This window comes from Schistocerca americana, chromosome 5 (assembly GCF_021461395.2).
Source record: "Schistocerca americana isolate TAMUIC-IGC-003095 chromosome 5, iqSchAmer2.1, whole genome shotgun sequence".
NCBI lineage: Eukaryota > Metazoa > Arthropoda > Insecta > Orthoptera > Acrididae > Schistocerca > Schistocerca americana.
The window spans coordinates 203440865-203455420 of record NC_060123.1 but is presented as its reverse complement, the minus strand read 5'-3'; the positions used below and the strand labels follow the sequence as shown (position 1 = coordinate 203455420).

The following is a 14556-nucleotide window of genomic DNA, read 5'->3' as shown; positions in this document are numbered from 1 at the left end:
ATAATTAGAAGTTTAGTTTCACGAAATTCAACTGCCCCTCACAACATTCAAACACAGTAGAGCATCGATTATCCGAACGTTGGTCAACCGAACGACCGCTTAACCTAACTGTGTACTCGCTCACACTTGTTACTCTCCCACCCTGCCGTCCGTCAACCCCCTCACTCCCAAACCAAGTTTCCCACAGTAGTCGCCGCACTGGGCCACCGCTGGCAGTACATTGCTTCTAATGGGGCCTTCACAAGTCGCTGCTGACCAGCCAAGTCGCCAGTCGCTGTGTTTCAACAATCATCACACTTCTGTCGGCTTGGCACTGGCAGTAGAAGTAGCGGCAGTATCAAAGCTGTTCACAGCAACAGCTGCGCCAGCTTAGAGTTGAGGCGTGCCGCTCCTCGCAGTTTGAAGGATCGCCCCCAAGAAGAGCTTCTCACGGTGCAAACAGTCATCGTCTGTTCTCTGTTTCGACCACTTGTGTGCTGCTGCGTGAAGAAGTGAACTTGACGATACAAAATGCTTAAACGTAAACGTGTTGTCCTTTCTATGAGGGACAAGTACGAGATTATTAAAAGGTTAGAAGAAGGTGAATCTGCAACCACTTTATCCAATGAGTACAAGGTGGGGAAGTCGACAATTACGGATATAAAAAAACAAAAGATGAGCATAGCAAAATTTTATAGCTATGCTTGATTCTACTGATGGATCAACAAGCCGTAAAACTATGAGGCTCGCCACTAACACAGAACTAGATGATGCTGTTTACAAGTGGTTTACACAAAAGAGATCGGAAGGAGAACCTATCTCAGGTCCCATTCTGTGTGAGCAGGCAATGCAGTTCAACGAAAAACTTGGAGGGCCTTCGAACTTTAAAGTGGGCACGGGCTGATTAAAACGCTTCAAGTCAAGACACAGCATTCGTGAGATTACAATACAGGGAGAAAAATTGTCGGCTGATTCTTCAGCAGCTGATTCTTTCAAAGTCAAACTAAGGGATGTATTAAGGGAAGACGATTATGCTCTCGAAAACGTTTACAATGCTGACGAAACTGGACTTAACTGGAAAGCTTTACCGAGAAAAACTCTTTGTTTCACATCATGAATTAGCAGCACCTGGTCCTAAAACAAGCAAGGACCGTATTGCAGCTTTGGCTTGTGCTAATGCTACTGGAAATCACCGACTGCGTATGTTCGTCATTGGTAAAAGTAAAAAACTCCGTTGTTTCAAGCACATTAATATGTCAGCCTTGCCTGTTGTGTACACCTCACAAAAGAGTGCCTGGATGGATAGTACGATTTTTATGAAGTGGTTTCTGGACATTTTCATACCCTCTGTAAAAGCTCATCAGCTAAAGAATGGGAAAAGGGAGAAAACACTACTTCTCCTTCACAATGCACCAACTCATCCGTCATGTGATATTTTAAATGAAAAAGACGAGTTCATAAAGGTAATATTTCTTCCGCCTAACGTAACCTCCTTATTACAGCCCATGTCTCAGGGTGTTATTGAGACTTTCAAACGATATTACAGGAAAGAATTGTTGCGTAAGTTATTGTTAGAAAGAGAAGAGGATGGAGAAGAAAGTCTCTTAAGAAATCATAAGAATATTGACTTGAAAGACACGTCCTACATGATCAGCGCAGCATGGAATAGTGTAAAGGAAGAGAATTTGAAGAAAACCTGGAATAAAATTTTGGGCACAGAAGAAAATTCACAAGGTATGATTGAAAATGGAACAGAATGATATGTGCAAAATTCTCGGTATGCTAAAAGAAATAGATTGCCGTGAATGTGATGAAGAAGACTTTCATGAATGGATGAATATCGATGATGCAGATCCAGAACACCAAATCATGCAGGGCAGCGAGATTGTAAACGTCATCACTGATAAAGATGATGCCGCCAGCATCTCATCAATCAGTGCTCCAGAAAGTGAAGATGAAAGTATACCAACAGCTTCTGAGGTGTTCACTTGTTTAGATTCTGCCTTGCAATGGTTTGAAGCCTAAGATGAGAGTGACCGGTTTCAGATATCTGTAATGAAAAAAGTGCGTGACTTAGCTGCTCGTAAGCATGTAGGTTTGTTTAGACAGACCAAAATAAAGGATTTTTTAAACGTTAATTTTGTATACTGTGTGTATTGTTCATGCAAAATGTGTATGTAATATGTATATATTTTTGTTTAATAAACTGTGCCACATATTATATATGCCTACTGAAGTTGCCTTTGTATGTTACTTTGTAATACTAAAAGAGATGCATGTTTTTATGAATAAATTTACTGTACAGTACTTCTTTTTGGCAAATAAACATGTACAGTTCAATTATCCGAACAAACCAGCTTTCCGAACACCCATGTCCCCCAATTACTTCGGATAATCGACGCTCTACTGTATCTGTTCATTGTAGTGTCATGATAAGTCTATGGACTCAAATGGAATACTGTTTTTTACATACATAGCCAGTCTCCCACCCCACAAGGAACTCCTTGAAAAACAGACAGCTAATCTGTATCCTGGTAAAGGAAGCCCCTGAACTGTCAAATTATTTAAGTGGTGCTCCAACATACCAATAATTTCGGAGTCAACATCTGTAAGCAGTTTATAACATGTCTTAACTACTCATAATAATTGGGTTGTTCATAGTTACTCATGATCTGCCACAGCCGTTGTCCTGAGTACATTGTCAGTCACTGTAACTTAACTACTGAAGAGTTAATTTAGTTTAATCTTGTGTTAAGTTTCATAATTTTTATTATACTTTCAAAACAAAATTAAAGTATTATTACAAAGGCAAACTACACTTAAAATACAAAAGGAGCAGCTACATGCTCACTGCTCAGAAACCAAAACCAGAATGACCTCCTTTGCCAACATGGCTGTAACTATTTATACTTTCTTAACAATCCCGAACAATCCTCAGCATTGTTTAAAATTATTATTTCAATAATTAACAATTAAAATTCTCATCCTAAAACAAATGACACATTTCAATGATTATGTATGTTCTAATATATTAAACACAAGTGAATTCTATTCTATATACTAATTATATCGTGTATAAGTGCTTAGGTGTCAAATGTTAACTATACACTTGTTATATTTACTAATTGCAGAAGATTGATATCATATAAAATGTTTCTACCAGTTAACTGACTTCTACACATTAGTGTAATTAAGATTCTGTAATTGTTTTCTCCGTAACTTTTTCATAAGTACATATTTCCATACACCTCTATGTCAGAAATTACTGTTTATGGTTAAAATTTATGTGTATAGTAAGTTTATATTAGACTGTTATGTTTCAACAACCCCCGAAAGGATTTGTGCAACTGAAAGTTAAACAAAACCTTTTCTGACAGATCTTCATAACAGTCTTCATTTTACAATCAATTGGATTAACAAACAATTAGCGGAAGATATGTGCAACCAAATATGTAAAATTATCATAAATTATTTTGTATAAGATTCAACTAGATTAAACAAAATATTAATTAATAGCACAAAGAAAGAACAAGTTAATTCGCAGAATTTGTCTACAGCTTGTATTACAACATGAATATGAGGATCTATTTCAATCAGAAAATTATCCATTGGAAGTTAGCTGAATTGGTCTTGTTTCTGTATATTTATGTCTGTTATTAGATCCTCCAGGTTCTCCTGAGTGCAATGGAGACACTGGTGTGTATAACCCTTTCTCAATATTGGCGATGTATTGTGGAACAAATGTTACTATCAGATGCTTAAAATCCATATCAGTTTGTATTTGTCCATCTCCTATCTTTGGCAAGTACACCAAGTATTGGACCATTATATAACAAAGTGTTCAGTCTCCTCTATGCGCAATGAAGAACACTGAAATGAAGTACACTGTAGATCTCAGCTCTTCGGAAGTTCTTCGTTGCAAAACCTGAAATGTGGCTCATACTCCACTACTTATGACCATCATATATATTGCATAATTGATTGTTTTGAATAGAATAGTTCAATTCAGAAAAATACTAACTGTTCGTTTTTAAGCATTTCCCGTCTTAAATCTCATATTGTAATTTTAACTTGTTCTTTGATAACATATCACTAAAATGATACTAGTACAATTTTTTTAAAGTGCTACAGCCCTATTCTCTGCAGTTTATATTGACATTTACATTTAGTATTGAATAACAAATATATTATTATAATGTAGTAAAAGTAAATTCTTGGAGTATAGTTCCTCAGCAGTTAACATAGTTCACCCTACATATATAGAATGCAATGTCTGAACAATGTCCAATCTTTCCATTTTTCTTTTGTCAAGACACTTCCGATGCTTCACTCCTGTCCTTTACAATCATCCAAAAATTAATTAATGTATTTTTTCATGAATATTTGCACAGCACAGTTGTTGCTTTTCCTTTTACAGTAAGTGCTGACAATAACGGAATGAGACATAAGATTGTGGTTACGTATTACTTTGAGTAACAATATACAATAACTTGAATAAGTGACTAATACATCATATTAGTTGTGTTTTATAAATAATTGAAACAGCAGCAACAACTATGTGGTTGGGCCTTATATACAGGTACGTGTTAACCACTTGGGTGAAAATACACAATAAATGAATTATAAATGATTGGTACATCACAACAAAATATGAATAGGTTTTATACATTGGTAAGTTGGTTTGAGCATTATATACTAGCTTGTTTCCCAGATTCTCCGATAAAATAGACTTTAGTCATTTAATAGGCTGACAAGGTAAATAAGATGAGTCTCAGCAATAAGGACATATGCATGTGGACAGAGACAAGGATAACTTGGTACTCAAATGAGAAGTAGTAAATGAAACAGAAGATTCAGATGCGAGTATATACCAAAGTAAATACATAAGTAAATGTTTACCACTTGGGTGACAACATTCAACAAAATTAGACATAAATAAATAATATAGTATGACTGAGAATAGTTACATCTAATAATGCAGAAATGCTAGCTTGTTCCCCAGATCCTCCTATAGAATAGGTTTTAGTCGCTTAATAAAGCTGGCACGGTAAATGAGAAGGGTCTCAGCAATAGAGACATATGCATGTGGACAGAGGGAAGGGTAGCTTGGTACTCTAATGAGAAGTAAGAAATGAAATAGAAGGTTTGGAGTGTTGGAGTTGAAGAAGAAAAGACGACAGACCCCAAAGACAGAATACCCTCCTACTTAGGACCCCCCACTGTTCCAGTACTTCACTGTGGTGCCGGAGGGAGAAGAGTGTTTGACATTCCCTGCAGAACAGACTTGCCACAGCTTTACCATCCCAGTCCCCGAAAATTAACCCCAACACTCTCTATTGAGTGATTAACAAAGGGTAAACAAATAGCGTTCTGCTGGACAGAGTAAATGACAAATACAATGCTGTATTGTTTAACCATGTAACAAATGCTAGATCCTATGAGCTGACTTAGTAAGCAGTCCCTCTAGTATCTGGGTTTGATCAAACATAATCAATTACATACAATGTTGAAATCTGTGACATATCTGAGACACATACATGAAAATTACTAGAGCGAGGTACAGAATTACTGTGTTCCTCTGATATCTGTTGCTGCTCAAACATAAATTATTATATAAATATGAAAAAATAGAAATAAGGTAGCCAAATGCATCGAATTACAGCGTATCTCATATAAAAAAAATAAACAAATGTTACAATGTTCGCATTATGTGAAGTACTTTCATATTCATCAATATATTTTCTAAACATCACAGAGTCAAGTGTGATAATGCCAAAAGAAATTTTTGTTACATTTTCAAAATTAAACAAGAGGCAGGTCTGAGATATAAAATTAAAATTACTGGAATCTCAGCCAAGCGATATAGATGTTCCCTTTACAAATCTCCTGGCATATATAAGTCTTACATTAAGTTCAAGGACATAGTTCATGTGTTTATAATGTTACAAAATTTTATATAAGGCAGGGGGAAACATTCCACGTGAGAAAAATATATCTAAAAACAAAGAGGGTGTAACTTACCAAACGAAAGCGTTCGTATGTTGATAGAGACACTAACAAACACAAACACACATACAAAATTCAAGCTTCATCAGGAAAGAGGGAAGGAGAGGGAAATACGAAAGGATGTGGGTTTTAAGAGAGAGGGGAATGGAGTCATTCCAATCCCGAGAGCGGAAAGACTTGCCTTAGGGGGGAAAAAGGGAAAGGTATAACTAGCATGCGCGCACGCGCACACACACACATATCCATCCACACATATACAGACACAAGCAGACATATGTAAAGGCAAAGAGTTTGGGCAGAGATGTCAGTCGAGGTGGAAGTACAGAGGCAAAGATGTTGTTGAATGACAGGTGAGGTATGAGCGGCGGCAACTTGAAATTAGTGGAGGTTGAGGCCTGGTGGGTAACGAGAAGAGAGGATATATTGAAGGGAAAGTTCCCATCTCCGGAGTTCTGACAGGTTGGTGTTAGTGGGAAGTATCCAGATAACCCGGACGGTATAACACTGTGCCAAGATGTGCTGGTCGTGTACCAAGGCATGTTTAGCCACAGGGTGATCCTCATTACCAACAAACACTGTCTGCCTGTGTCCATTCATGCGAATGGACAGTTTGTTGCTGGTCATTCCCATATAGAAAGCTTCACAATGTAGGCAGGTCAGTTGGTAAATCACGTGGGTGCTTTCACACATGGCTCTGCCTTTGATCATGTACACCTTCCGGGTGACAGGACTGGAGTAGGTGGTGGTGGGAGGGTGCATGGGACAGGTTTTACACTGGGGGCGGTTACAAGGATAGGAGTCAGAGGGTAGGGAAGGTGGTTTGGGGATTTCATAGGGATGAACCAAGAGGTTACGAAGGTTAGGTGAACGGCGGAAAGACACTCTTGGTGGAGTGGGGAGGATTTCATGAAGGATGGATCTCATTTCAGGGCAGGATTTGAGGAAGTCGTATCCCTGCTGGAGAGCCACATTCAGAGTCTGATCCAGTCTCGGAAAGTGTGCTGTCACAAGTGTGGCACTTTTGGGGTTCTTCTGTGGAAGGTTCTGGGTTTGAGGGGATGAGGAAGTTGCTCTGGATATTTGCTTCTGTACCAGGTCAGGAGGGTAGTTGCGGGATGCAAAAGCTGTTTTCAGGTTGTTGGTGTAATGGTTCAGGGATTCCGGACTGGAGCAGATTCGTTTGCTATGAAGACCTAGGCTGTAGGGAAGGGACCATTTGATATGGAATGGGTGGCAGCTGTCGTAATGGAGGTACTGTTGCTTGTTCGTGGGTTTGATGTGGATGGATGTGTGAAGCTGGCCATTGGATAGATGGAGGTCAACGTCAAGGAAAGTGGCATGGGATTTGGAGTAGAACCAGGTGAATCTGATGGAACCAAAGGAGTTGAGGTTGGAGAGGAAATTCTGGAGTTCTTCTTCACTGTGAGGCCAGATCATGAAGATGTCATCAATCAACCTGTACCAAACTTTGGGTTGGCAGGCCTGGGTAACCAAGAAGGCTTCCTCTAAGGGACCCATGAATAGGTTGGCGTACGATGGGCCCATCCTGGTACCCATGGCTGTTCCCTTTAATTGTTGGTATGTCTGGCCTTCGAAAGTGAAGAAGTTGTAAGTCAGGATGAAGCTGGCTAAAGTAATGAGGAAAGAGGTTTTAGGTAGGGTGGCAGGTGATCAGCATGAAAGGAAGTGCTCCATCGCAGCGAAGCCCTGGACGTGAGGAATATTTTTGTATAAGGAAGTGGCATCAATGGTTACAAGGATGGTTTTCGGGGGTAACAGATTGGGTAAGGATTCCAGGCATTCGAGAAAGTGGTTGGTGTCTTTGATAAAGGATGGGAGACTGCATGTAATGGGTTGAAGGTGTTGATCTACGTAGGCAGAGATACGTTCTGTGGGGGCTTGGTAACCAGCTACAATGGGGCAGCCGGGATGATTGGGTTTGTGAATTTTAGGAAGTTGGTAGAAGGTAGGGATGCGGGGTGTTGGTGGGGTCAGGAGGTTGATGGAGTCAGGTGAGAGGTTTTGTAGGGTGCTTAAGGTTCTGAGGATTCCTTGAAGCTCCGCCTGGACATCAGGAATGGGATTACCTTGGCAAACTTTATATGTAGTGTTGTCTGAAAGCTGACGCAGTCCCTCAGCCACATACTCCCGACGATCAAGTACCACGGTCGTGGAACCCTTGTCCGCCAGAAGAATGACGATGGATCGGTCAGCCTTCAGATCATGGATAGCCTGGGCTTCAGCTGTGGTGATGTTGGGAGTAGGATTAAGGTTTTTCAAGAAGGATTGAGAGGCAAGGCTGGAAGTGAGAAATTCCTGGATGGTTTGGAGAGGGCGATTTTGAGGAAAAGGAGATGGGTCCCACATCCTTTCGGCTTTCCCTCTCCTTCCCTCATTCCTGATGAAGCAACCGTGGGTTGCGAAAGCTTGAATTTTGTGTATATGTTTGTGTTTGTTAGTTTTTTATTTTGTGCCTGTAAGTGGTAGATTAATTATAGTAAGTGCATTTCTTTTGAAAGGAATAGAACATTGATAATAAGTGATTACTGAGAACCATGTTGCTGTAACAGTATATCATTGTATTAAGTATAGGCAGAAAATATTACAAGCAGCCGTGCATATGAATAAACATTCATAAGTTTGAAATTACATTGATAATAGGTGATTATAAAGGATTATATTACTTGTAACATTATATCATTGTGTTAAGTGAAGATAAACCAGATTAAACAGGTGATTATAGTAGGCATAGTATCATGTAAAGATTGTTGTCAAGAAATGTACAGGAAACAGTAGTTCTCAGCTGTTGAAGTGTACTTAGACATAATAACTGCACCATCTTAGTATATATATATATATATATAAGGCTCACCGGCCACTTGACCATCTTCTTCTTCTGTGCCGATGCACAAAAAAAGTGCCCGAACTCTTACAGGAATCGGCAACACGCCGCGACTAATGAGGATAATGGGCGGGGTCACTATGAATGTAGTGCGGGACAATACGTTGAGAATGTGGGTGTCGCGGGAGGCGTGCCAGAGGTAAGTCCCTGCAATTGCACTATCCTCTGTGTCCTCGGTGGCTCAGATGGATAGAGCATCTGCCCTGTAAGCAGGAGATCCCGGGTTTGAGTCCCGGTCGGGGCACACATTTTATCTGTTCCCGTTGACGAATGTCAATGCCTGAAAGCAGCTAAGGGTTGTCTTTTCATTGTAATAACTGTACCACTTGTAGGACCAAATGTCCTCATTTCTTTACAAGTCAAACTCAGAGTTTAGAGCAACTGAACCGATATGAATATTTCAAGTCAGGAAACCACAAGGACGGATAAAGGGATTTGCCCACAATTACTGTGAAAGGCACCTTGTTCTCGTAGCTTGAAAGTCGTCTTCTCAAATTTTTCAGCATCTTCTTGTAGAGACTGAGAGCCACCATGGCCACATGTCACTGTAGAAGTAGATTTACATTGGCAAATTAAGTACCAGCAGGTTACTTCCAGAATACATACTGCTCAAAAACTAGTTGACAGATTTCTCGTTGGTCATCACCACATTAGATATGATGTAGCACCGTCAGATGAAACAGTAATTAAAATTGGGCACAGATAAGGTAAATTCCAACATAGGTTAAGGCAAAGGGTGATAGTGGTTAAATATGAATGGGTTAATATTAGGAGTAAAATGGTTATTTCAGCCACTCTAAAGGTATGATAAATATATATTCCCTCATCAGTTACATATTAATGAACAAACTAGTCTTCAATTGAAGGTAGATGTCTGCAAGAACTGTAACTGTATCATAAATTCGAATCCTCAGTCTTTTGTTTTTCCTTTGCTACACATTACATATGAATCATTAGTGCTCATCAGAATATTGTCAATAAGATATTGGAGAAATTTAACCAGTAAGCTAACATTTGTATATATTGAAAAGCATTGACTTGCATATACAGCAGTATTGAACAGTTCAGATTTGTGTAGACATTTTGACCAAGAACACCTCGTATCTATATTAAGGAGGAAGCATGACATGTACAGATACCAGACGTAATTAAATAAGACTACCAATGATTTGGACATTGAAGCAGTAGAAAATCACTTGAAAATAAAACTGTGTGACTCTTAAATCCTGGGAATCGGAACACTTCTGTCCCAATAACTATCCACACTGATTACAGAAGTATACAAACATAATAAATTTCTTTCTGATACATGTTATTTTTACAATTACATATTAGATCCAATACAAGTTAAGGACAAGATCATGATGTAAAGTATTTTCATACTTGATAGTAAACAAACATCTATCCAGTGATTTTCACATAATAGGTATAGTAACAGGTAAAACCAAATGGGAACACATGTATAAGGCTACAAACGGTCTAACCTAATTGTAATCACATCTCAGTTGTAAAGTAATAAATTGTCTCCATAACAGCACATATATCTTAAGTAAGCTTCACACCAACTCTAAACACACAATAAGCACAATAAGATTAAAAGTAACATATACTAAATTACTAAGTTCATGATTTACTGGTACACAGTAGCAAATCACTACATGATGAATCTTAATAAGAAAAATGGATATCATTTTGAAAATACAGGTTGCTAAAAAAAATTGAAATTAGTGTTGTCTTGTTCTTCCACACTCTAAGTTAAGTGCCTGGTCAAGATATAGACTTGCGTCTTACAAATTGCACACTGTATACTCTGGGATAGTAGAAGAATCCTAACTGCTCTTACTAACAAGAAAGGATAGTAAAAGGGGAGTGATTCCAGAAAATACATATGGAGTCACTGGCTGGGGCAAGGCACCATATGCCACATTGTGTATCTATGAAAGTACCACAGATCCCCTACCTGTTAAATTTCACCACAAAATTACTGAAAAACGTCTCTGAAAGGATGTTCAGCCCCAGATTTTGCCTTGACGATACAGTGCACAGAATATATTCTCAACTATTTCAACTCCTTAAATCACTATTTAATTCATAATTTATGATGGACATAAGAATTCAAAAAAAGTGTTCAAATATTCAGTGATTACAAAAATGAAAATATATTCCCTCTTATTGGTTATTTCACTTTCACTGGGTTACTCACCGTGGAGTTTGCCAAAGTATACAGTAAGACGTTCAATGTGTAAAGGAAGATGCATAACAAATAAATTTCCAATGCTGTGTCAAATATCGAAGAACAAATATCATGATGCTAAATGGGTCCAAATAACAACAAATTCAAATGGTCCTATATAAATATCAAATAACCCCCAATCTCTGCCAGGTAAAAGCATAAACTAGTGTTCAAATATACCCTTTTCAACCCTGACTCTATGAATAAACAAAATATAGGTAAAATATGCAAATATCCACACATAAAAGAAATATGAATATAAACTACAAAAAATATTTTACAGTATTAGCTTCAAATGTGTTAAGTTATTCGATTTCTCACTCATCAGTGTTTGCATTTGCAAAAAGCAGTGAACATTAATTGTACCTTTTATGAGTTGTTATTTTCTTTCAATTAGTATTTTCTTGACTACAGGATGAAAGTATTCATAGTGTGGCATGACAAGGTGTAAACATGGATTTGTCTGTGTGGCATAAAGTATACAGTCTTCAACACAAGTTTACTATTTGCTGGTTGTTCATTCGGTTTTATGGTACTTTCATTAACTAGGTAAATTTTTTTGCGAAGCTCCTTCAAATCTGTCTGCAAACGACTGATTTCAACACACACATTCCCTTCCTCCACTACTTGTACACATCCACTAATTGAGTTATAATCAGATGTCTGTTCCAAATTTCTAAAACAACTTTCCTTTCCTAAATGCGCATTTTGACAAATTTCATTTATGGTTTCAAACTTTTGGCCACTATGGTTACATCTGTCACCATAGTCACTAACTATTTTCACCACTTTCTCACAATCACTACCTTTTACTACAGATTCTACACATTTAATAATCATATTATCGCCAGGAGACTGTTCCACATTTTTCATTGCTATTTTATCATCTGAGTACACACTTTGACAAATTTCACTTAAGACCTTACACTTTTGATCACCATACTGATATTTGCTACTATAGTTACTTACTGCACTTAGTACTCTACCACTAATTAGATCTTTTCCATTTTCACAAACACATCCATACACAACATGACTAACATCAGCTGGTAACATTAATCTATCAGGCACTGCTCTACTGGTTTATAACTCATTACTCAAACACACACTAGAAATTCCAGAATCATTCAGCATCAAATCATCAACTTTAACTCCTACATATATCATCCCATCTAGTTCTGCAAGTAACATATCATCATCAACATCATTATCATCATCTGAAACACTCATCAGAAACATTATCATCACACTTAATATTATTTTCAACGCCAAACTCATCTCTCTCTTCACACACTTCTTCAACAACCTCAACACTGTGACTACTCTGTTCTATCACATCCTCATTTTCCTGTCTATTATCTACTGCAATTTCATCTGGAATTAGTCGCTTCCATTGCCTAGCACATGAACATCAGCTTCCACACATACAGCACCAGTATCAGCATTTTCACTCATTTCACAGTCACTCAACATTCTCACTAAACCATACTCATCAGACCTGTTCTCATCACTATCAACAACTATTACTGCATTACTACAGTCAAAGAAATTTGTCAAAGTGTTTTCTTCTAATTCAAATTCAGATTTTTTACTTTTTTGCTCACCTTTGTTTTGAGATGATAAAAATTTCCAAAATTCCCTATCAAACTTCATTCTACTCACTTCAGGTTGTATTCTGGATAAAAAATTTTGGTACAGTTTATTTGTTCTCCCCCTTCCCCTTCTGAAGTTACTACAGTGTGCCTGATTGCAATTCCCATGTCTATTTGCCCCATTTTGCCAGGCTCCGAAAAAGGCAGGTCTTAGTTTACTGGACCACTTCTTCTGTTTTCAAAATTGTTACTATTGTTTTCCTGATTTTACTCCCACTGCCTATTTCTTGGTTTGAAATTCCTGTTCTCAGGTCTTTGCCTAACATTCGTCTCCCCATTTCTTCTGTCATCATTTCTGAATCTACTATTAAAATGATCATTGAAGGCTCTGTTGTTGTTATTCCTGTTATCATCAGGTCTGTCATTACATCTGTCATTTCTCTCCCATGCTAAGTCCAATTTATCTATATATCTAACAAATTGTTCAGTTGTATCATCAGGTCCGTAGACAAGACTCCACTGTACCTGTTCAGCAATCTACGTTTTAATGCATCTATTTGGATCATTTCATCAAGTGGTTTATCAAGATGTACTAAAGTTCTTAACTGTTGTTCACAAAAGGTTTTCATGCGTCCACTACCCGGTTTGAAATTTGGCCCATTCAAAAATTCTGACTTAATTCTGGCTTGCTTAGTTTCTGACCAGAATTTGTTCATGAAAGCTCGTTCTACCTCATTCAATGACATTTTGGGTTTGATTGATTGGTTCGCCCATGACAAAGCCTCCCCATCTAAAAACTTTTAAAAAAATTTAATTTTCAAACTATCGCTCATTTTATCAGTCAAGTGATCTTTTATCTTGTACATGAAATCAATCGGATGTATATTGCCCTCCCCAGAAATTGTTTTTATGTTATCATTATTCCACAATGAACTGTAACTACAGAAAGATTTCACAGCAACGGAATCTTCAATTTCTTGAAATTTAGATTTAAAGTTTGAAATTTAGATTTAAAGTTTGAAATTTCGCCTAAACAAGTGCCTACATCTTCTTTTAATTCTGCGAAATTCTAATTTGCAATTTTAGTGAAATTTTGTATATTTTGGTCTGTTTCTGTGAATTTCTTTACGAAATCTTTGTTGAGCTTTTTTGATTGTAGTACTTGAAAAGTAGCAACTTTTTTAAAATTTCCATGGGGGGTGAGGGCAGCATTATTTGTAGTCATGGGTCTGATAGCCTCCTGATATTTAGAATGGTTTGGTTGAGATGATTATTGGAAAATAAGTAGGTATAAGTTTATGAAATCAATTGTTAATGCAGGAAGAGATTAATTTGTTAACAAAAGGAGATTAAGATGGATTTGAAGAATGGGAATAAACTTCGAAATGTAGAGCGTAAAGAAAATGTATCAAGAGAAAGGAATAATGAGAAAGTACATAAACACTGCACGGACAAACTTATATAAATAATCTTTCTGGGTCATATTTGTACCTGGCTGAGGTTCACTTTTCATTCTTCAGCTTTAAACTTATTTTATAGCTTACGAACACTCCCTTATTTCTTTAGAAATTGATTCCTTGTGTGTTACCTGTTTGTACACCCAACACTGGCTGCACACCAACTGTCCAACTGCAAAAGAGCACTTTCCTCATCTGTTTACAACTCAAACAACTGAACTGCATTTGCCATCAGAGATTCAGTTACCTCTCATCATTTTTTGAAAGGTTAAATACGTTCTCCACTGCAGTCCTCACTCCTCACAAAGTGGTGTCCGCCACCCATTCAAATTTGTGGGATGTCTCCATCTGTCCAAATGACACTCCTGCTACCAACTTTATACCCCA

The 14556-nt window shown here is 37.7% G+C and overlaps 1 protein-coding gene and 1 non-coding gene across 2 annotated transcripts in view; both read left to right on the top strand.

Annotated features, from left to right (window-relative positions):
• LOC124616792 (guanine nucleotide exchange factor subunit Rich) overlaps positions 1-14556 on the top strand; it is a 292166-nt gene that overhangs the window by 148887 nt on the left and 128723 nt on the right. The window lies entirely within an intron of this gene.
• On the top strand, positions 9058-9131 carry Trnat-ugu. The gene has a single exon. It is a non-coding gene; the product is annotated as a tRNA-Thr (tRNA).